The sequence below is a fragment of the Choloepus didactylus genome, chromosome 5, assembly GCF_015220235.1.
Source record: "Choloepus didactylus isolate mChoDid1 chromosome 5, mChoDid1.pri, whole genome shotgun sequence".
Classification (NCBI taxonomy): Eukaryota; Metazoa; Chordata; class Mammalia; order Pilosa; family Megalonychidae; genus Choloepus; species Choloepus didactylus.
Window position 1 is genome coordinate 6,007,690 of NC_051311.1, and position 24,510 is coordinate 6,032,199.

Here is a 24,510-nt window from a genome sequence, read left to right on the forward strand (position 1 = left end):
TCATGTACACCCATCTTGCTCAAAGCCTTAACATTGCATACTTCTCCTTCAGCGCAGGTTTTCGGTTCTCTGTGATTCGCTTTTCCCTCATTCCGTTGTCTCTGCAAACCACACAGTGTCATCCATTATGGACCTTCTCATGACTTGTCTTCATAGGCTTTGCTTGATTGTAACTGTGCCCACCTGGTTTCCTTTTCTCTCACAATGAGGGAGGCTCACTGTTTTCCTTTCCTTTTCCAGCTGAAGCAGCTCTGCCTCTCTCTGTCTGAGGCATCTGCCCTGCTGCTTGTTGCCTCTGTTTACTCACCGCCTTACTATCCAGCTCTTACCATCCGCTAATGGACTCACCCTGCGCTTTTCCTCCCTGTAGGTGGCCACCAGGAGGATGTGAGATCAGGTTTTACATACAGTTATCAAGTGAAAGACAAAACGATGTAAAACATCTGGATGTTGGGGTAAGTTTTGGGCCCCATATGCCTTGGAGAAATGGAAATGAGTTTCTTTGGCTACGGATGCTACAAAATGGATCTCAGGGAGGACTGTAAACCTTGGATTGTTTAAAATGAGGCAGCATGTGGGTGAGCTAAACTGGTTTAGATTAGTGGACCTGGTAGATGGTTTAAGGTCAAGCCCAGCTTTGTTTAACATCTTCCTAAATAATCTGGAAGATTGATTTAAAAACCTCTTAATTACATGTCTAAGTGGCTTCAAGCTGGGAGGTGTTAAACATGATATGAGGAAAAAGACTAGAAGAGGTGGATGGATGACTTGATTAATGCTTTTTTTCATTTAAAAAAGGAAAAGTTTTAAATGATAGCTTAGTGTGAGAACAATTTCATGTCAAGCTTTTAAAGGAAAAGAAAAATGATGCAATTTATAGCATGGTGCAGAAGTTCAAATGGTCATTATTATATAGAGTGCTCTTAAAATGATTCTGATTTCTATCGTGGGCAGGATATAGCTTACTGATAGAGAATCATTAAGATTTTTCTGCCAATCATAAAATCATGTGTTAATAAATGCATTTTAAAACTAATTTTAAATTGATATTCAGAAACATTAGATTTTAGGGGTGTTCAATTGCGTGCATAATAGCACATTTACCCACCACCAGAATCAGATGACAAAGAGTCCCAGCATCCTCCAAACTCCCTTTCCCTGCTCCCTTTGTCATCACATACTTCTCCCACCCAGAACCTCTAGCAACCATTATGTTCTCTGTCACTACAGTTGTGCCTTTTTGAGGATGCCATGTAAATGAAACTGTACATTATATAAATTTTTGAGAATGGCACTTTTATCTTGCAAAAATGCCTTGACATCCATTCAAATTGTTGTATGTGTAAATAATTTGTTCTTTTTATTGCTGAGTAGTATTCTATTGTATGTATGCACCACAGTTTGTTTATCCATTCACCTTTTAAAGGATATTTCGGTTTTTCCCAGTTTGGGGCAGTTGAGAATCAAAGTACTCTAAAATATGTTTTCATTTCTCTAGGGTGGGAATGGAATTGTTTCTTCCTATGCTGAGTGTATATTTATAAGAAATTGGCTTAGTGTTTTTCAAATGGCAGTACTATTTTGCATTCCCAACAGTACTAGAGTTCCAGTTGCTTTGCTTCCTTGCCAGCACTCGGTGATTTCAGTATTTTTTCTTGTAGACATTCTAATGGGTGTATGGTGGCATCTTATTATGGCTTTCATTTGCATTTCCCTAATGGCTAATGATGTTGAAAATTTTTTCACGTACTTACTTGTCACCTATATGTCCTTTTTGTTAAAGTGTCTGTTCACGTTTTTCACTTATTAAAAAAAATCAGGATGTTTGCTTACTTATTGTTGAGTCTTGAGAGTTCTTTAAATATTCTGAATTCAAGTCCTTTATTGGATATGTGATTTAAGAATATTTTCTCCTAATTTTAGCTTGTTTTTTTTTTTTCATTCTCTTAAAAGTGACTTCTGCAGTGCAAAAGTGTTAAGCTTTGATGAAATTCAATTGATCAACTTTTTCTTTTATTGATCATTATTTTGGCATCATTAAGATTTCTTTGTCTGGGTCATATGCCCAAGTCACAGAGATTTTCTCCTATGATTTTTCTAAAAGCTTTGTAGTTTTACAGTTTACATTTAGATCTAGGATCCATTTTGAGTTAATTTTGTATAAACTGTTTGGTTTAGGTTGAAATTTTTGTTTTTTGTTTTGTTTTGTTTTTGCCTATAGATGTTCAATTGTTCCAACACCATCTATTGAAAAGACTATTCCTTTTCCATAGAATTGACTTCACACCTTTGTTAAAAATCAACTGGGATATTTATGTGGGACTATTTCTGGAGTCTATATTCTGTTCCTTTGATCTATGTATTATAGTGTGATACTTCCAATTTGTTCTTTTTTTCAAAATTGTTTCAACTACTCAAGTTCTTTTGCCTTTCCAAATAAATTTTAGAATCAGCTTGTTTATAACTACAAAGATTCCTGCTAGATTTTGGTTGGAATTGTGTTAAAACTCTAGAGTTGACATCTCTACTATGTCAAGTCTCCCAATCCTTGAACACTGCATATCTCTTCATTTATTTTCCATTTATTTGGATCTCCATCGATTTCTTTCATCAGCATTTTATAGTTTTCGGTATACAGAGCCTATACATTTTGTCAGATTTATATCTAAACATTTTATTTTGTTGAGCTATTGCAAATTGTATTCTTTATTTAAATTTCAATTTCCTATTGTTAATTGCTAATATACAGAAATGGGTTGATTTTTGTGAGTTGATCTGGTGTATTCTGCAAACTTGTTAGATTTTTTTATAGAAAACCTAGGATTTTTTTACTTGGACACATATGTCATCAGTGAATATGGACAGTTTTATTTCTTCTTTCCCAATCTGTATGACTTCTATTTCTTTTTCTTGCCCTAATGTAGTGGCTAGAACTTCTGGTATGATGTTGAACAGGAATGAAGAGAGTGGATATTCTTGCTTTATTCCCAATCTTAGAGTGAAAACATTAAGTACGTTAGCTATATGTTTTTCATAGATGCCCTTTACCACATTAAGGAACATCCCTTCTTTTCCTAGTTTGCTTAGATATTTTATCATAAATGACTGTTGAATTTTATCTAATGATTTTTCTGCACCACTAGAAATGACCATGTGTTTCAATTCTTTAAGCTGTTAATAGGATTGATCACACTGATTGATTTTAAAATATTGAACCAGCCTTGCTTTTCTAGGATAGACCCCATTTGGTTGTAGTATATTATTCTTTTATTCTTATTTATTTTTTATTGTAGAACATAACATATATACATAAAAGTGTCAACTTTTCAAGTGCAATTTAACAAGCAGAGAGCAAATTTCAAAGAATATTATAGGTTATAATTCCACAATTTCAGTTATTTCCTTATTGCAAAATATAACATAAATACAAAAAGGTAGTATCTTTCAAAGTATGATTTAACAAGTAGATATATAGGAAATTTCCAAAGTTATTATGAGTTACAGAACCATAGTTTCAGTTATTTCCTTATTGTGAAATACAACATATATACAAAAAAGTACAGCTTTCAAACTACCACTTAACAAGTAGCTATAGAACAAATTTCAAAGGATGCTATCAGTTACAGTTCTACCATTTCAATTATTTCTTTCTAACTAGTCTGATATCCTAAAAAGAAAATTATATAAATATTCAGTATTCATAATCCTTTGCTAAATTCCATCTTGTCTGTTGCTTTCCCTTCCTCTAGTTTAATCACTTTCCCGATCTTCAGGGATGTCTAGGCAGTGACCACCCTAACCTGTTCATGTTGAAAAGGGGTGTCGACTTTATGAGCAAAGGGGACACATCTAGCTGATGTCCTTGAAGAGTATTGTTCTTTATCTATATTACTGAATTGTATTTGCTAGTATTTTTTCAGGATTTTTGCCTCTATGTTCATGAAAGATACTGTTTGTAGTGTTCTCATACTGTGTGACTGGTTTTGGTATCGGGGTAATGTAGGCCTCGTGAAATTAGTTGGAAAGTGTGCCCTCCTGCTATTCTTTTCTTTTTTCTTTTTTAAGCAGTAGAGAGCAATTAAGGAAGGAGGAACAATAATCCAAGAAGAACAGATAAGCTATTTAACATTCTGGGGATGCCCAGAAATGACTATGGTCTGTTAAATTCTGGTGGATATAGTAGGAACAAGTTCACAGAAATGTTGCTATATTATGTAACTTTCTTGGGGTAAAGTAGGAACATGTTGGAAGTTAAGCAGTTATCTTAGGTTAGTTGTCTTTTTCTTACTCCCTTGTTATGGTCTCTTTGAAATCTTCTTTTATTGTATGTTTGTTTTCTTTTTAACTTTTTTTTTCATACAGTTGATTTAAAAAAAAAGGGAAAGTTAAAAAAAAAAAAAAAGAAAGAAAGAAAAACAAGGAAAAAAAAAAGATGTAGTGCCCCCTTGAGGAGCCTGTGGAGAATGCAGGGGTATTCGCCTAACCCACCTCCATGGTTGCTAACATGACCACAGAGACATAGGGGACTGGTGGTTTGATGGGTTGAGCCCTCTACCACAGGTTTTACCCTTGGGAAGACGGTTGCTGCAAAGGAGAGGCTAGGCCTCCCTATATTTGTGCCTAAGAGTCTCCTCCTGAATGCCTCTTTGTTGCTCAGATGTGGCCCTCTCTCTCTGGCTAAGCCAACTTGAAAGGTGAAATCACTGCCCTCCTCCCTACGTGGGATCAGACACCCAGGGGAGTGAATCTCCCTGGCAACGTAGAATATGACTCCCAGGGAGGAATGTAGAGCTGGCATCGTGGGACGGAGAACATCTTCTTGACCAAAAGGGGGATGTGAAAGGAAATGAAATAAGCTTCAGTGGCAGAGAGATTCCAAAACGAGCCGAGAGGTCACTCTGGAGGGCACTCTTACGCACACTTTAGACAACCCTTTTTAGGTTCTAAAGAATTGGGGTAGCTGGTGGTGGATACCTGAAACTATCAAACTACAACCCAGAACCCATGAATCTCGAAGACAGTTGTATAAAAATGTAGCTTATGAGGGGTGACAATGGGATTGGGAAAGCCATAAGGACCACACTCCACTTTGTCTAGTTTATGGATGGGTGAGTAGAAAAATAGGGGAAGGAAACAAACAGACAAAGGTACCCAGTGTTCTTTTTTACTTCAATTGCTCTTTTTCACTCTAATTATTATTCTTGTTATTTCTGTGTGTGCTAATGAAGGTGTCAGGGATTGATTTAGGTGATGAATGTACAACTATGTAATGGTACTATAAACAATCGAAAGTACGATTTGTTTTGTATGACTGCGTGGTATGTGAATATATCTCAATAAAATGATGATTTAAAAAAAAAAAAAAAAAAAGAACACTGGGTGCTTTTTTTTTTTCCTTTGCCCCCGCTTTTCTATTCATCCATCCATACACTGGACAAAGGGGAGTATGATCCACATGGCTTTCCCAATCACATTGTCACCCCTCATAAGCTACATTTTTATACAGTCGTCTTCAAGATTCATGGGTTCTGGGTTGTAGTTTGATAGTTTCAGGTATTTACTGCTTGCTCTTCCAATTCATTAGAACCTAAAAAGGGTGTCTATGTTGTGTGTACGAGTGCCCACCAGAGCGACCTCTCGGCTCCTTTTGGAATCTCTCAGCCACTGAAACTTATTTCATTTCATTTCACATCCCCCTTTTGGTCAGGAAGATGTTCTCCATCCCACGATGCCAGGTCCTGATTCCCCCCTGGGAGTCATATTCCACACTGCCAGGGGTATTTACACCCTTGGGTGTCAGATCCCACATAGGGGGGAGGGCAGTGATTTCATCTGCCAAGTTGGCTTAGATAGAGAGGGCCACATCTGAGCAACGAGGCATTCAGGAGGAGACACTTAGACACAATTATAAGCAGGCCTAGCCTCTCCTTTGCAGTAACAGTCGTCTCTAGGGCAAGTCCCATGATTGAGGGCTCAGTCCATCAAACCACCAATCCCCAATGTCTGTGAGCACATCAGCAACCATCGACGTGGGGAAGCCCAACACCCCTGCATTCTCTCCCAGCAATGTGCACATTAGTGGTAGCATATAATATTTCTCTTTTTGTGCCTGGCTTATTTTGCTAAGCATTATGTCTTCAAGGTTTATCCAAGTTGTCATATGTTTCACGACATCATTCCTTCTTACTGCTGCATAGTATTCCATCATGTGTATATACCACATTTTATTTATCCACTCATTTGATGAAGGACATTTGGGTTGTTTTCATCTCTTGGCAACTGTGTATAATGCTGCTATGAACACTGGTGTGCAGATATCTGTTAGTATCACTGCTTTCAGATCTTCCGGGTATATACCAAGAAGTGCAATTGCTGAATTGAAGGGTAACTTAATACCTAGTTTTCTAAGGAACTGCCAGACTGTCTGGAATTCCAGAGTGGCTGAACCATTATACAGTCCCATCAACAATGAATAAGAGTTCCAATTTCTCCACATCCTCTCCAGCATTTGTAGTTTCCTGTTTGCTTAATGGCAGCCATTCTAATTGGTGTGAGATGGTATCTCATTGTAGTCTTAATTTGCATCTCTCTAATAGCTAGTAAAGCTGAACATTTTTTCATGTGTTTCTTGGCCATTTGTATTTCCCCTTCAGAGAACTGTCTCTTCCTCTCTTTACCCATTTTATAATTGGGCTATCTGTATTACTGTCATTGAGTTGTAGGATTTCTTTACATATGCAAGATATCAGTCTTTTGTCAGATACATGGTTTCCAAAAATTTTTTCCCATTCAGTTGGCAGCCTCTTCACCTTTTTGACAAATCCCTTTCAGGTACAGAAACTTCTAAGCTTGAGGAGTCCCCATTTATCTATTTTTTCCTTTGTTGCTTGTGCTTTGGGTGTAAGGTCTAGGAAGTGACCTCCTAATACAAGGTCTAGAAGATGTCTCCCTACATTTTCTTCTAGGAGTTTTATCGTACTTTTATATTGAGGTCTTTGATCCACTTTGAGTTAATTTTTATGTAGGGTGTGAGGTAGGGGTCCTCTTTCATTCTTTTGGATATGGATATCCAACTCTCCCAGCCCCATTTGTTGAAAAAACAGTTATGTCTCAGTTCAGTGGCTTTGGGGGCCTTATGAAAGATCAGTCGGCCATAGATCTGGGGGTCTATTTCCGAATTCTCAATTCAATTCCACTGATCGATATATCTATCTTTGTGCCAGTATCATGCTGTTTTGACTACTGTGGCTTTACAGTAAGCTTCAAAGTCAGGGAGTGTAAGCCCTCCCACTTTGTTTTTCTTTTTTAGAGTGTTTTTAGCAATTCGAGGCATATTCCCTTTTCAAATAAATTTGATAACTAGCTTTTCCAAGTCTGCAAAGTAGGTTGTTGGAATTTTGATTGGGATTGCATTGAATCTGTAGATGAGTTTGGGTAGAATTGACATCTGAATGACATTTAGCCTTCCTATCCATGAACATGGAATATTTTTCCATCTTTGAAGGTCCCTTTCTATTTCTTTTAGTAGGGTTATGTATTTTTCTTTGTATAGGTGTTTTACATCTTTGGTTAAGTTTATTCCTAGGTACTTGATTTTTTTAGTTGCTATTGAAAATGGTATCTTTTTTCTTGAGTGTCTCTTCACTTCTTTCATTTCTAGTATACAGACACATTACTGACTTATGTGCATTAATCTTGTATCCTGCTACTTTGCTAAATTTGTTTATTAGCTCCAGTAGCTGTATTGTCAATTTCTCAGGATTTTCCAGATATAAGAACATATCATCTGCAAATAATGACACTTTAACTTCTTCCTTTCCAATTTCGATGCCTTCTATTTCTTTGTCTTGTCAGATTGCCCTGGCTAGCACTTCTAGCACAATGTTGACTAACAGTGCTGACAGTGGGCATCCTTGTCTCATTCCCAATTTTAGAGGGAAGGCTTTCAGTCTCTCGCCATGGAGTACTATGCTGTCTGTGGGTTTTTCATACATGCTCTTTATCATATTGAGGAAGTTTCCTTCAATTCCTACCTTTTGAAGTGTTTTTATCAAAAAGGGATGTTGGATTTTGTTGAATGCTTTTTCAGCATCTATTGAGATGATCATTTGATTTTTCCCTTTTGATTTGTTAATGTGTTTTATTCCATTGATTGATTTTCTTATGTTGAACCATCCTTGCATGCCTGGAATGAACCCCACTTGGTCATGGTGTATGATTTTTCAAATGTCTTTGGATTCAATTTGCAAGTATTTTGTTGAGGATTTTTGCATCTATATTCATTAGGGAGATTGGCCTGTAATTTTCCTTTTTTTGTGGCATTTTTCCCTGGTTTGGTATTAGATTGATATTAGCTTCATAAAATGTGTTAGGTAGTGTTCCATTTTCTTCGATGTTTTGAAAGAGTTTAAGTAAGATTAGTGTCAGTTCTTTTGGGAAAGTTTGGTAGAATTCCCCTGTGAAGCCATCTGGCCCTGGGCATTTATTTGTGGGAAGCTTTCTGATGACTGATTGGATCTCTTTGCTTGTGATTGGTTGGTTGAGGTCTTCTTTTTCTTCTCTGGTCAGTCTAGGTAGTTCATATGTTTCCAGGAAATTGTCCTTTTCCTCTACATTATCCAGTTTGTTGACATACAGTTGTTCATAGTATCCTCATAATTTTTTTTTAATTTCTTTGGGATCCACAGTAATGTCCCTTTCTCATTCATTATTTTGTTTATATGGGTCTTCTCTCATTTTGATTTTGTCAGTCTAGATAGGGCTTGTCAATCTTGCTGATCTTCTCAAAGAACCAACTCTTGGTGTTATTTATTCTCACTATTGCTTTTTTGTTCTCTATGTCATTTATTTCTGCTTTAATCCTTGTTTTTTCTTTTCTTCTACTTGGTTTAGGATTAGTTTGCTGTTCATTTTCTAGATTCTTTAGTTGCTCCATTAGTTCTGTGACTTTAGCTTTTTCTTCCTTTTTGATGTATGTGTTTAGTGCTATAAACTTCCCCCTTAGTACCACTTTTGCTGCTTCCCATAGGTTTTGATATGTTGTGTTCTCATTTTCATTCGTTTCTATATATTTAGCAATTTCTCTTGCTATTTCTTCTTTAACCTGCTGATTGTTCAGGAGCGTGTTGTTTAACCTCCAGGTAGTGAATTTTCTAAGTCTCTGATGGTTATTGCTTCTAATTGCATTCCACTGTGGTCAGAGAATGTGCTTTGAATAATTTCAATTTTTTAAAATTTACTGAGGCTTGTTTTATGTCCCAGCATATGGTCTATTCTGGAGAAAGTTCCGTGAGCACTAGAGAAGAAAGTGTATCTTGGTGATTCTATATATGTCTGTTAAATCCAATTCATTTATCATGTTGTTTAAGTTTTCAGTTTCCTTATTGGTATTCTGTCTGGTTGATCTATCTATAGGAGAGAGTGATGTGTTGAAGTCTCCCACAATTATTATGGAAACATCAATTGCTTCCTTTAGTTTTGCCAGTGTTCATCTCATGTATTTTGTGGCACCATGATTGGGTGCATAAACATTTATGATTGTTATTTCTTCCTGTTGACTTGTCCATTTTATTAGTACATAGTGGCCTTCTTTGTCTCTCATAACATCCTTGCATTTAGAGTCTATTTTATCTGAGATTACTATTGCTACTCCTGCTTTCTTCTGGCTGTAGCTTGCATGAAACATTTTTTCCATCCTTTCACTTTCAATTTCTTTGTGTCCCTGTGTCTAAGATGAGTCTCTTGTATGCAAAATATTGATGGTTCATATTTTTAGATCCATTCTGCCAATCTATATCTTTTAATTGGGGAGTTTAATCCATTTACATTCAATGTTACTACTGTGAAGGCATGTCTTGAATCAGCCATTCTATCCTTTGGTTTATGTTTGTCAGATATATTTTTTCCCCTCTGTCTCTTATTGTCCTTTAATGAACCAATATTGAATCTCTTTAGTGCTGAACTTTTCTCCATCTCTCTCTCTCCTTTCTTTGTTTCTTTGTTTTTCTGTTGGTAGGGCTCCCTTTAGGATCTGAGGTAGGGCGGGTCTTTTATTAACAAAATCTCTCAGCATTTGTTTCTCTGTGAAAAATTTAAGCTCTCCATCAAATTTGAAGGGGAGCTTTGCTGGATAAAGAATTCTTGGTTGGCAATGTTTCTCTCTCAGAATTTTAAATATGTCATGCCACTGTCTTCTCACCTCCAAGGTGGCTGCTGAGTAGTCACTACTTAGTCTTATGTTGTTTCCTTTGTATGTGGTGAATTGCTTTTCTCTTGCTGCTTTCAGAACTTGCTCCTTCTCTTCAGTATTTGACAGTCTGATCAGTATATGTCTTCGAGTGGGTTTATTTGGATTTATTCTATTTGGAGTTCGCTGGGCATTTATGCTTTGTGTATTTATGTTGTGTAGAAGGTTTGAGAAGTTTTCCCCAACAATTTCTTTGAATACTCTTTCTAGACTTTAACCTTCTCTTCCCCTTCTGGGACATCAATGAGTCTTATATTTGGATGTTTTATTTTATCTATCATATCCCTGAGGTCCATTTTGATTTTTTCAATTTTTTCCCCATTCTTTCTTTTGTTCTTTCATTTTCCATTTTGTTCTCCTCCAAGTTGCTGATTCATTGTTCAGCTTCCTGTACTTCCTGTACTATGAGTATCCAGAATCTTTTTAATTTGGTCGACAGTTTTTTTTTATTTCCATAAGATCATCGATTTTTTTATTTACTCTTGCAATTTCTTCTTTATCTCTTCTGGGGTCTTCTTCATGTCCTTTATATCCCATGCCATGCTCTTGTTGTTTGTCTTTAGTTCTTTGATTAATTGCTCCAAGTACTGTGTCTCCTCTGATCTTTCGATTTGGGTGTTTGGGTTTGGGTTATCCATATCATCTGGATTTTTCATATGCTTTAAAATTTTCTGCTGTTTTTGGGCTCTTGGCATTTGCTTAACTTGATAGGGTTCTTTTAGGATATATAGGCTAATTCAAAGACTAATCTCTAATTTGTCAAATCTACAGCTTGGTGGTGTACACTTTCTCTAACTAACCAGCAGGTGGTGTCCGCAAGCCACCTATTCCCCTCAAGCCAGTTCTCCCCAACTTTGTCTTTGTGGTGTGTGGGGGTCTGATTCCTGTGGGGTCCAACTGGTGCACTAAGTTTGGGTGTGTTGTTGGTGCTGTCTGCCCTGAATGTGGGGCGTGTGTCTGAGCGGTTAGGGAGAGAGAGCAGCTTTAATAATCAAACCTCCCAGGTGTTCCTGGAGATTTAAGGCTGTTGCAAGAGTCTAAATCTTCAGTTCAGTCTTGCCACAGATTGTCTCTGCTGCTGACCCACAAGTCCTTGGTTTTGGCATATGGTCCCTGGGACTTCCAAGTGGGTCCTTCTTCCAAGCTGTGCCCTCCTAGGGCCTCTGCCGAGGGAAGGCTGTGCTACGTCACAAGTGCGCGCCATCCCTCAAGGGAAGTTCTGGGCTGCCAGGCCACGTAGGTGCGTTCCCAGCCTGCTAAAAGGATGGCTGTATGGGGCATGTTAATTTCCCCTTTTTCGCCCACCTCTGCCTTCCTAGCTCTGGGACAATTAGCTGTGGGTGCGTGCGAAAGGCTGTTGTCCATGCCCGATATTGTGGCGTGTGTGCATGATGCTGGTAACACTTCCCATCACACTGGGTTTTTGGCACAGCTCTGGGCTGTGGCACCAGCACTGGGCGGGAGTGCTCCCAGCCTGCCAGGAAGATGGCTGTAAGGCGCGTGGTTTTTTTTCCCCTTTAGGCTCACCTCTGCCTTCCTCACTCCAAGACATTAGCAGCAGGTGTGTGAAAGGCTATTGTCCATGCTAGATATTGAGGCGAACCCACAGGTTGTAGAGACGCCGTTCCTGCCACACTTCACTGTGCAGTTCTCGCTGCCATATCCACAGCCACTTTTGGGTTTTTTAAAAAAGAACTAGTCTGACTCCAAACACCAACCCACAGTTCCCCACATGACAGTGTGGCTTCCGGCTATTCAGCAGGCTCACTTACTCATTTCAGAATGCAGACTCCCTGTTTCACCAAGTGCACGGTCCCTGTGGATTTAGCAGACCTTGTCCGGCTGGTGCATCGCTGGAACTGGTGTTCTAGGTCACTTTCTGGCTTTTATCTAGTATTTTTCACGGAGGTGTTTCTTTGCCCTGTCTCTCCTAACCATCATCTTCCAGAAGTCCCCTGCTATTCTTTGAAAGAGACTGCTTAGAATTGGTGTCATTTGTTGTCAAAGTATGTGGTAGAATTCACCAGTGAAACCATCTAGGTCTATAGATGTGTTTTGGAAGGTTTTGAATTTTACAAATTCAATTTCTTTATTGGTTACAGAATTATTCAGGTTATCTATTTTGTCTTGGGTGAGTTTTAGTAATTTGTGGCTGTATTAGGGTACTTCAGGGAAACAGAACTGACATATGTATAATGTAAATATTATGAGATTTTATTATAGGAATTGGCTCATGCTATTATATATAATGTAAATATTATGAGATTTTATAGGAATTGGCTCACACTATTATATATATAATACTGATATTATGATATTTTATTAAAGGAATTGGCTCATGCTATTATATATGTAATGTAAACATTATGAGATTTATTATAGGAATTGGTTCACATGACTGTCGGCATGGGCAAGTCCGAATTCCATAAGGAAGGCTGGAAACTGGGAACTCCAATGAAGGTTCCAATGAATTCCCCAGGAGAAGCTGCATGGCTGAAGAGATGGAAATTATTCTTTCTGGCTGCTGAAATTATCACTTCTTCTCCTTTTTAGGGCTTCAACTAACTGCATGAGACTTCTCTCACTGTTGCAGTCTCCTCAGTTGATTGTAGATGTCATCAGCTATAGATGCAATCAACTGATTAATGATTTAAATTCATGAAGTACCCTCACAGGAACCATCAGGCCAGTGCTTGCTTGGCCAAACAACTGGGCACCATTACCTGGCCAAGCTGATACATAAACTTAACAATCACAGTGGGTTTTGAGGAAATGGTCCATTTCACCAAAGTCACCGACTTTTTATGCATCAGATAGTCAAAGTATTCCTTTGTTATCCTTCCAAAGTAGAAAGAACTTGCTATAATATTCCCTCTTTCATTCATGATACTGGTATTTCATGTATTTTCTTTTTTTCTTTGTTATTCTTACTAGGGGTTTTCCAATGTTATTGACTTTCAAAAAAAAACAGTATTTGATTTTACGGAATTTAGTAATTTTTCTGCTTTCTATTTCATTGTTGGGTTTGTTGGTTTTTTTCTCTCTTTCTCATCTTCCAATCTTAACTGTTTCTTTCCTTCTACTTGATGTGGTCTTATTTTTTTTCAATAAACGTTACTTTTTAGAACAGTTTCAGATTTACAGAAAAATTATAGAGTGTTCCCACATACCCAACATTCAATTTCCTCTATTATTAACATCTTAGTTTAGTGTGGTACATTTGTTACAACTAATGAACCAATATTGGCACATTATTACTACCTAAAGTCCATATGTTATTCAGATTTCCTTAGTTTTTGCTTCACGTCCTTTTTCTGTTCCAGGACCCCATCTAGAATGCCACATTACATTTAGTTGTCATTGTTAGGTAAAACCCCCCACCCCAACACATACACAACACACCTTTAGGAGCTCTCCCACAACAGACATGACTGTTAACATAAAACCCACTCTTAGCTAACGTAGCAGTCTGAGCAAGAACATAAACAAAAATTTTCTGTAACATAATAACCTCCCTGATGTCAACTCCTTATCTTACCCTGATTTTAACTACTTATCGTACCATAAACACCCCTGATATCAACTCTTCATCCTACCCTGAGCAAACCAATCCCCTGACATCAACTCCTTACTTCTCTATCTTACCCACCAACAATTACTCCCTTAAACCCCTCCCAAAAATCTATAAAACTCTACTCCCACCTTTGTTCGGGGCTACTGCCATTCTTTGGCTTCAGCCAGGCTGCACATAAATAAAACATTCTCTGATTGAGCTTCGGTCTCTTCTCTTCTCAGTCAACAAAACCTAATAGTCATGTCTCCTCGGGCCCCTTGGCTGTGGCAGTGTCTCAGACTTTCCTTGATTTTGATGACCTTCAGAATTTTGAAGAGTGCTGGCCATGCATTTTGTAAGATGTCTTTCTGTTGCATTTGTCTTGTTTTTCTCATGATATGATGGGGATTATGTGTTTTGGAAAGTGTTCCGGTTTGCTAATGCTGACATTATGCAAAATATTAGAAATGGATTGGCTTTTATAAAGGGGGTTTATTTTGGTACAAATTTATAGTCTGAAGGCCATGAAAATGTCCAAATTAAGGTATCAACTCACATAAACCTTCACTGAAGGAAGGTCAGTGGCATCTGGAACACCTCTGTCAGCTGGGAAGGCAAGTGGTTGGCATCCGCTGATCCCAGCTTGTGTTCCAGCTCCTCTCTCAGACCCTGTGCAGTCTTCAAAACGTTGCTCTTGGTGCGTTTTGTCCTCTCTTAGCTTCTCTGGAGCAAACACTGGGCTAGCATCTCCAAAGTGTCAGCAAAAGTCTGCTTTCAATGCCGTCTCCAAAATGTCTTCTTTAGCTGTTCTCCAAAATGTCACTCTCGGCTGCTCTGAGGTCCTTTTGTTTGTGAGCTCCTTTATAGACTCCAGTGATTAAATCAAGACCCATCCCGAATGGGCAGGGTCCATATATATCTCCATGGAAATAATCTGATCAAAGGTGCTACCCATAGTTGAGTCGGTCACATCTCCATGGAAACATCCAATCATGAGATCACACTCTAATCACAAAGATTAATCAATCTGCTCCCACAAGATTGCATCAAAGAATATGGCTTTTTCTGGGGGGCATAATATATACAAACTGGCACAGGAAGGAAGACCACAGAGGTAAAGTGCTACCTAAATCACATCTTATTAAGGTTACACACTGTCTATCACTGTTGTTGACTTTGCTCACCTGGCTGAGATAGCATCCACAATACCTCTGTCAGCTGGGAAGGCACGTGACTGGCGTCTGCTGGTCCTGGGTTGTGTTTCAGCTCCTCTCTCTCTGGGGCAAACTCTGACAAGCCTTGGAATCAAGCAAGAAGGGAGTCAGGGATAGAAGCTCAAAATCCCCTTTAATTTGCTGGGACTTCAAAGACTGAATCTTTTATATCATTGCCCTAGAGCACAAGAACAAGCTATTGGCACAGTAAATATATAGACTGTTTATAATAGGAGGTTATAGAACATGATTGTTGGTATAGCTATTAGATATACAACTAATTAAGGTATACAATTAGTTAAGTCATAATAAGAACACATTTTTTTAAAAAGAAATTGAATCCTAAACACATGTTCTGTTTCAAGTAAGAACACTGCCATGAAATATCCCATATATTTAAAATGTCCCATTAAGGATTAAAGAGTATTTATAATTCAGGTTAGGGTTTGTTGTTTAAAGTTGAGAGTACTTGTACATTGGTTTCTGAATAATTATTACTTCAATCTAGCTATCTGACTCCATCAATAAAACTAAAAGGGAGGGTGGAGATTTAACAGGTAAGATTTTAAAACTCCTATATGGCCCTGTTAGAAAACGCATTACCAACCCCCAAATCCAATAATTTAAAAAGCTGTAACCACCCTGGTTCAGTTAACATTTATTAATAAAATCACACACACACACAATGTTCACACAATGTCCGTCAGGCCAAACGTGGATCCGGGCTGTCTGTCTGGGTGTGACGCAAGCAGTGGCCACCGGCCAAGGACGCAGCGAGCTCACGGCTGAAATCCGAGCTCAGCCCGGGACTCAGAGGAGCCAAAACAAATACCTGGGCCTTCTAGCTGCTCACTGTTTTGTTTTTATAACAGTCTCCTCTGGATTTCTCTATCAGAGCAAAATATGCTGTGTACTTTTAGGCAGAAAAGACAAGAAAATCTTCAGATTGCAGCAGCAACACGGCTCAGATCCCCCTTTACTCTGGAAACCCTCGTGAGTCGTCTCTGTGTCTCCTTTTTTAACAAACTGTCTTTCTCCTCTACTGTCGCCCCATCTCCATTATCCCTCTTCTCTTCTTTTTATTTTCTTTCTGCATTTTGATTTTCTTCATTAGATAACTAAGAGCTATTTAATTAATAACAATTAATGGCCCATCTGTGAATATGAAAATCCATCTGTCACTGTAGCAGTTGGTGCACTTGGATAAGCAACCGTTCAAAATAATGAGCTGGTGCCCAGCCTGGGGCCCCAGCCAGGCCCTCTCGCGGTGACGTGGTCTGCGGATGCCCTCATTTGGCCGATGGCTTTTTCCAGTTGACCCCAGGCCAATCAGACATGCCCTCTCCTACTTGCCCTGCCTGAGTGGCCTCTGTGTCTGTACCTGGTTGGAATTTCCGTGGAGGAAGGCTGCACAGCCGCGTTCCCCAGGCCTCCAGGAGTTCTGGGCGTGTCTGGGGCTCTGTGTGTCTAAGGAGCCTTGCAATGGACCCTGGGAAATCTCAGACCACGCTCAAAGAAACATTGCCCCCCAGATTTCCCAAATAGTCTTCATCTGCACACGTGTGACAAAAAATCAAATCGAATCAAATCAAAATAATTTCATGCTATAATAGTACACTAGAGCTGAGGACTTCGGTAAATAAATAAGAATGATGCATTTTGTTAATTCCTCAGTTCTGTTTTTGCTAAATACACTGAAGTCTGTAGGAAGGAAAATTAAAAGTAAATACCTAAAATTGTATACAGAAAGCAGCAGTTAAACACCAGGTATACATGATGTAGGTGCAATAACATTACCAAATTTGAAAACAGTTTCCTTTGTTAACTACCCTATGTTAATTTTTAGCTTAATTTCCTAAAAGTTTATTTAATGGAAACAATTTTAAATGGTAGAAATGATTTTAAAAAAATTCTTTCAACTTTGTAATAAAGGTAGTAGTTGCTGAGTTAAGTTGAATTAGGTTAAGCTTAATCAAATTAAATGATGGACTTTGGTCTCTAGAGAGAGGAACTAATTTGTCTTTCAAACTAAATTAGGCAATGCCTTCAAACTGCTAAACACATGATTTGATAACCACCATTCTTCTGAAAATTCTGGGTGATTTTCTTTAAAATTGGTCTAGACATTTTTTTTTTTTAAACTTGAAAAACTAAGCAAAATTTCTCTAGGGTGTTTTTCTTCTTTTCTTTTTTTTAAAAGAAAGTTTTTTCCCCCTGATTTTTAAAAGCTATGCATATAGTAGAGTTATACAATAGAGAAAAACAGAAAAAACAAACCATTATCCATAACTGCACCTGTCTCAAAAGAACTTTTAATAAAGTATAAAATTATATGAGAAAGTTACCACCTTTCTGAATATATCTTCTATTTCACAATAAGGAAATAACTGAAACTGTGGAACTGTAACTCATAACATTCTTTGAAATTGCCTATATAACTACTTGTTAAATTGTATTTTGAAAGTTATCACCTTTCTGTATATGTTATATTTCACAATAAGGAAATAACTGAAATTGTAGAACTATAACCTATAACATTCTTTGAAATTTGATCTCTAGCTACTTATTAAATTGTACTTTGAAAGTTATTACTGTTATGCATATGTTAAATTTAGAAAAGAAATGTATTAAAAATCATGAAATATTATAAACTTATAATATAAATGTGACATAAAATATAATAAAATATAATAAAATCAAAAGGCCATTTCACAAAATTAAAGAAATGTTTCTGTACCACAAAAAGCCATTGTTAAACAAACAAAATGCAAATTTTACACAACAGCATAAAGTGAAAAGTAAAATGCTTCTTTCCCAAGTCAGTCCCAAAAAGGAATTTTTTCTTTCTTTTTTTTTAAGTTCTTCTAGTGGTTCATATTACAACTTCAAGCAATATAGTTAGTACTTTCTTTTTTTTCCCCCTTTCAATTCAGGTATAACTTAAATGCTGTCAATGGCATTCAAATCTTAAATCAGCTCAAGGATGTTTTAGGCATGTCTTCCCCAGGTAACTGCTACTCAAATCAAAGGACAGATCATTTCCATCACCTTGGAGGGGCCCCGTGTCCCTTCTCAGCCAGTAATGTTTCCCCAAAGATAATCACTTTTCTCACCTTTATCTACAGAGATGATGTTTTGGTTTCCTGGCTGACAAAATGAATAGCACACAATGGGGTGGCTAAAACAATGGGGATTGATTGGCTCACAGTTTTGAGGCCAGCAGGAGACTGAAATCAAGGCTGTCATCAAGATGATGCTTATTACTCCCAGAGGACGGTGGGGTCTGGGGCTGCCGGAGATCCTGGTTCCTGGCTTTTCTGTTAAGTAGCAGTGGGCACAGTGGCCTCTCCTGGATTCGCTTCTCTTCTGGGATCTGTTCACTTCCAGCTTCCAGCCACTCCCTCTTTTTTTTTTTTTTTTTTTTTTTTTTCTCTATTTGTCTGAACTTCATTCTGCTTATAAAGGATCCCAGTAACAGGAGGAAGACCCATCTGCATTCATTTGGGCCGCACTGTAACTGCAGGAGCCTCATCCACAGGTCCTACTTAGACGGGCTCACACCCACAGGAATAGATTAAGAGCGTGTTTCTCTGGGGTACTGAGCTCCAAGCCACCACAGACGAGTTTTGCAAGGGTTTGAATGCTATATAAGTGGAATCATCCAGAATGTACACTTTTCATCCTGGTTTCTTTCACTTTGGAGTTCTGAAATTTTACCAGGTTACGTCCAAGTGTGACTCTTCATTCACTCACGTTGCCCAAGAAAGCAGTGGGCCTGTTCAGTCTAAAAATGCTTGCCTTTCTTTAGCTCAGTTATATTTTCTTCAGCTATTTCTCTGATTACATCTTCCTTTTCATCTTTTTTTGTAATCTTTCTTATGTAGCCCTAATTAAACAGATGTTGGGCTTTTTCTGTCTATTATCCATGTCCCTTAACTTTTCTCTCACATCTTCCATCTCGTTATTTTTCTATAATCTTGGATATTTCCTAAAATTCACATTCCAAATTACCAGTTTACTCTTTTTAAAAAAAATACGTAATATGTTTATTAATTCATTTAATATCTTGACTTTGATGGATAATGTCACATAAAAAATGATTGGAAATCCTGGTATGAACTTCTCTTTAGAGGAGCTGTGGGGCTTATAGAACAATCATGCATAAAACACAGGATTCCCATATACCATCTTATTTTTAGCAACTTGCATTGCTGTGGCACACTTGTTAGAAAAATAGGGAATGCTTCATGAATTTGCATGTCATGCTTGCACAGGGGCCATGCTAATATTCTCTGTATTCCAATTATAGTATATCTGCTGCCAAAGTAAGCACTATCAGTTATTCTTTACCTCTATTAGTCTTTCTATTATGTTTTTCATATGAGCAATCATACTTTTAATTTCCAATAACTTTTTCTTGTTTTCTGATTGCTCCTTTTTTATAGTAGTCTTGTCATGGTTTATAGATACAGTGTCTTCTTGAATCTCTCAGTGGATAGTAATAAGAATTTGAAGGTTTCCTCTTTTCCCTAAATTACTATTTTCTCTGAAGACAGTTGATCTGTAAATTCATCTTGGTCCTTTGTTTTATGCTGCTGGTGATCCTCTAACATTGGTGATTCTGGGTGGCCCACTCTCATTGGCAGTTGAAGGACCAGGTTGGTCAATATGGTTGGTTAGTACGCTTGGGTGGTTTAGTTGGTCAGCACAGCATAGTATAACTGGCTGTTCACTGTAGGTGAGCTGGTCTGTTGCCCTGCATGGGACATGGACATGGGCAGGTGCGTTGACCTGCAGGTTATGGTTTAGGTTTGTAGAGGAGTGAGCAAGGAGCCCAGCAGTCCCATCTCTGCCTCAGATGCCAAAATGAGAACAGCCAGCGATCTGTCCATGGTGGGCTTTGTCCATCTCTTGGACAAAGCTGACGGTCAAACCCCCTCTCTCTCTTCTGCTACCCATTGTGAGGGTCCAGGAAAACATTAAACTTCTGTGCTTTCCATCAGGCCCCTCTCCGCCCCAGGAGCCCATTTGGCAATTCCCTGGCTTTCGAGAGCAGCTCTAAGACACGGCTGCTGTGCAGCAGGACCCGGAAGAGAGGGGAGGGCAGGGCAGGGGCAGGGAGCTCACTGTCTCGGCCGTTTGAAGTAAAGTTCATCTGTTAATTGCCCCAGGAACTGCCCACTCTCTCCCACTCCCCATTTGGTGAGGAGGCCTAGGCTGAGCTGTTTTCCTCTGCTCTGTTGTGTTCAAGCTCCTAGCCTCTGGTTTCTTCATTTTCAGGATTTATTCAAACTTTCTGTTCTAAGGTGACTCCCCTCTTGTCTTTGTTACGTTATTTCTTAAAAAACAAATTATATCTATCATTTCAATGGGGCCTTCAGAGACACGAGCTGTGGACAGGGATGCTCATTTCTTTGTCTTGAACTGGAAGCATGGAATTCCTCAAGGATTTAATATCTTAAAAAGAGTGATATGGAATCCCCTTTTCCCCCCCGCCCCCCGCCCCTTGCCCCTCTCTCCCTCTCTGCTTCCGGCAGTCAGCACGTGGCAAACTGTCATCCACAAATGCTAGGAGGATAAAAGGCACAACAGAATGGCAGTTACCTGACTGCTGTTGTTTTCTCATTCTTTCCTGGATTCAACAAACATTACTCAGGGCCAGCACCACTACAGGCTCCAGCAATACAAAATCCTGGGAGCCCAAAGACCCGTAAGAAGCAGGCAAGCCGGTTCCGGATGTGCTCCTAGCGTGCGAGGTCCGTGGACACGGGCCCCATCTGGAGGAGGAGGACACGGGGCATGAAGGCTTCCCCCTGGGGGTCATGGACCAGCTCAGCCTCAAAACCCAAGCAAGACCACGCCTGGTAGACAAAGGGCAAGGACCCTGCAGGCAGAGGGCATGTGCAAAGGTACAGGGTCATGAAGGGACACGGCAAGTGTGGGGACGGGGTATAGTTCCGGAGTCACAAGTGTGCTGGGAAAAGCTGGGAGCAGGCAGGCCCTGAAGGGCTGTGAGTTACCCCAAAGAGCTGAAACTTGGTCAGTGTTTCCCAGAGTTGCTACAAGGATTACTTTAGTTAATGCACAGGCTTAAAAAAAAATAGATTTGAATTTAGCATGTGTATTAGAAACATGAACCAACAGATCAAATCCATGATTTTGCAAACATTCACACTCACGGCAAGGCTAGTGGGTAATGTCAGTCAATCTACAGGTAGGTGCCCAGGGACGCTGGCAAGTGTGTCAAGCCTCAGCGGCCACCACACTTAGATAAACAGACCAGGAACACATCTGTTGTATGGATAGAATTGTGTCCCCCACAAAGACATGTTCAAGCCCTGTGGATCTCTGTAAACAGGGTCTTTGGAGATGTTACTGGCCAAGGTGAGGCCAAACTGAATCAGAGTGGGGATAAGTTCACTATAACTGGAGTCCTGATAAGCAGCAGAAATATGGACACAGTAGGAGACAGGCGCAGAGAGCCGGCCGGGTGACAGCAGAGACGGAGTTACAGCCAGATGGCAAGCCATCCTCAGGAACTACAGACTCAGAGACACTGAAACCCTGAGTTTGGACTTCCAGCTTCCCAAACCGTGAGATAATGAATTCCTGTTGTTTAGGCCCACAAGCCTGCAGTATTTGTTATAGCAGCCCAGCAAACAGAGGCCCATGATATTAAGGAACTTGGAATAAGAAAGGGGGGGGAAGCACCAATGGCCCGGGCAAACTCCCTTTCTGCTCCCATGGGCATCTCCCCCCTCACCGGGTACCAGTTCTCTGGAGGCCCCGAACCCTGTGATTTGCAAACAGCATTTATGGCACTGTGTTTAAGTGAGCAAAACCACATTACAACAACATGGCTTGACTCTCTTTTGCAGTTGTTTTTCTTTTCACTCAGTATAATTCAAAATAAACTGAAACAATTTCATTTTATTTGGTGCCAAAATAATTTGCATTTGGTTTAAACTGAGGATCCAGTCTGGGAGTTAAGGACATGGATTGGAGTCAGGGAGCCTGGAGCCCAGTTTCTGGCTTCGTGACCTAAATGGCCACTGTTGGCTTCAGTGCCAAGTGCGCACACAGAAGGTGACAGCATCCACCTCGTTTCTGTTGTAGGATCGCACAAGATGCTGTGGGGGAAATGCTTTCCCAGCGGCAGGGCAGCTTGTGGGGTGTCAGGCACTGTCCGAGCCGCGTGGAAAGAGTGGGGACCTGGGATGGAGGTGACGCCTGGTGAGACTGACCTTCTACAGATGGAGAACAGGAGAGGACCGGGCAGGGACTGTACCACTGGGACACAAGGAAAAAGGATCCGAGGACCTGCCGAAACCTCTTTCCAAGAATGTCCAAAACACCTATGCCTTTGACTTCGTTACTGGTCCAGGTGATTTTCCTTGCACTGGGGAAGACCTTTCCTGTTCCTCTGTAAGGAATGGTTTTGCAAGAGTAAGTCATGACCAAGACAAACTGCCAACAAAGAGCCCACTGACATTGGCTGTGTAATGAGAAAAAAATAAGCAAATGTCCATCTTAGGACATAAGATGTCTTTGACTTTTTTGGACTGGAAGCCTATTGAGAAAATTTGAAAATTTTAACTTTGTGATCTATTCAAGCATTAGTTATCAAAAGCTAAAGTATTTGTGTAAGAGAGTTTTCAGTATCTCAACAGGAGGAACAAATCCCCAAAATAAATATATATCCATGTACTGTATCTTAAAAGGTGTTTCCGAGAGCATCTGAAATTTTGTTTGTATACATGCATCTTGATCTTTTACAAAGTAACTATGATCTATAATTCAAGAGAATCCACTGTCCTGACAATTTTTTAAAATAAGCACTAAAATGTATCTGAAAGTACAAGGAAAACAAACTATTTCTAACATCCTTAAATACTAGGGAAAATTTCTGATTTTCTCCTCTATTTTTCATTTAACCTGACAGGCAAAAGACTGGTTGAACTTCATATTATAACAAACTCTAGTGGAAACTGTCATGTAAAAAGAAAACTGTACATCTTGAACTAAAAAAAATATACTGTATGAACAATTTTTCCGTTGACCTTTAAAGGCTTTAAACCTGCCCAGAAACCCACCTCAGTATCTGATGGTCCCCCTGCCTTCTCCTCTAATTGAGCTCATTATTCGTTACTCATCAGCATTCAGGATAATAAAATTTCTTGTTCTGGGTCAAAAAAAGAAAAGATGCTGTGGGATGTCAGACTCTTGCAACCTCGGTGTCCACCAAGGGCACCCGATGTGGCAGAGAGTTGGGGCCCTGCCCCAGTGTGTACGTGGCAGTGGGAGGAGGCACCATTTCTCTGTGCTTCTCAACCCCTCATGCACTTGGAGGACAAGGGATCAGTGTGGGGAGAGAGCTCTGTGGGGCGGTTGAAGATGTGTCTTTGGAGAGTTTTCTGCGATGCTTTGGGCTCCCCTTGCCCCTCTTTGCAAGGAGGCAGTAGAGGTGTTACTTAAAAAAAAATTTATGGTGGTAACATATGCATAACACAAAATTTCCCATTCTAGCCATTTTAAAGTGTATTACTTACATTCACAAGGGTGTATTACCATCACCAACGTCCATCACCAAAACTTTTCCATGATCCCAAACAGAAACTCTGTACCTGTTAGACAACAACTCCCCTTTCCCCCGGCCTCTGGTAACCTCTAATCTACTTTCTGTCTCCATAAATTTGTTTATTTTAGGTATTTTAGATCAGTGGAATGAAACATTATCTGTCCTTTTGTGTCTGGCTTATTGCACTCAGCATATTGACTTTAGGGTTCATCCGTGCTGAAGCATGAATTAGGACCTCGTTCCTTGTTATGGCTGATAGTCCACTGTGTGTATCACCACCCTGCGTTCTGCCATTCATCTGTTGCTGGGCACCTGGTTTGTTTCCGCTTCCAGCCATTGTGAGGAAGACTGCCGGAACACTGGTGTGCACGTGTCTCTTTGAGTCCCTGCTTTCAATTCTTCAGGGTGCGTACCTTGGAGTGGGATTTCCAGGTCATATGGTATTTCTATGTTTAACTTTTTGAGGAACCACCAAATGAGGTATTACTTCTTAATCCCAAATTCAGTGGGCAGGGGCCAGGTTTTAATGGAATCTCTTGGAGAACCCTGAACCGTGTCCTGTGGTTGGGAAGCATGGAGACTGGGCCAGACCTTTGCCTGATGGTGGAGTAGACAGTGGACTGAGGTCTGACTCCCAGTCGCAAAGTCCAGGGAGAGAGGGACTGTGTGGTCCTGCTGACGGCAGAGCCAGGAGGGGTCGACCAGGTTTGGACTGTCACGCACTCTGAGACATTGTCAGCACTCGAGATGTCGGAGTGCTCAGGTGGGCCAGATGACGGAACCCTAAGGAGAGAGGCTGATCCTAAATACTGGGGCTGCCTGAAGGGCAGGAAGAGACCAGAGAAGGAAGCTGAGGTGCATCAATGATCCAGCAGGGAAGCTTCTGTCTTAGTTTGTCAGAGTTGCTATGACAAACACC

The 24,510-nt window shown here is 39.7% G+C and overlaps 1 protein-coding gene and 1 pseudogene across 1 annotated transcript in view; both read right to left on the reverse strand.

Moving 5' to 3' along the window:
• DNAJC1 (DnaJ heat shock protein family (Hsp40) member C1) overlaps positions 1–15,061 on the reverse strand; it is a 256,895-nt gene extending 241,834 nt beyond the window's left edge. The window contains exon 1 of the transcript XR_005217186.1: positions 14,984–15,061. The gene's annotated coding sequence lies outside the window, so the exon portion shown is untranslated. The remainder of the gene's footprint in view (positions 1–14,983) is intronic.
• Positions 15,062–19,242: 4,181 nt separating this feature from the next.
• Positions 19,243–19,342, reverse strand: LOC119535581 (annotated as a pseudogene).
• Between the last annotated feature and the right edge of the window lie 5,168 nt (positions 19,343–24,510).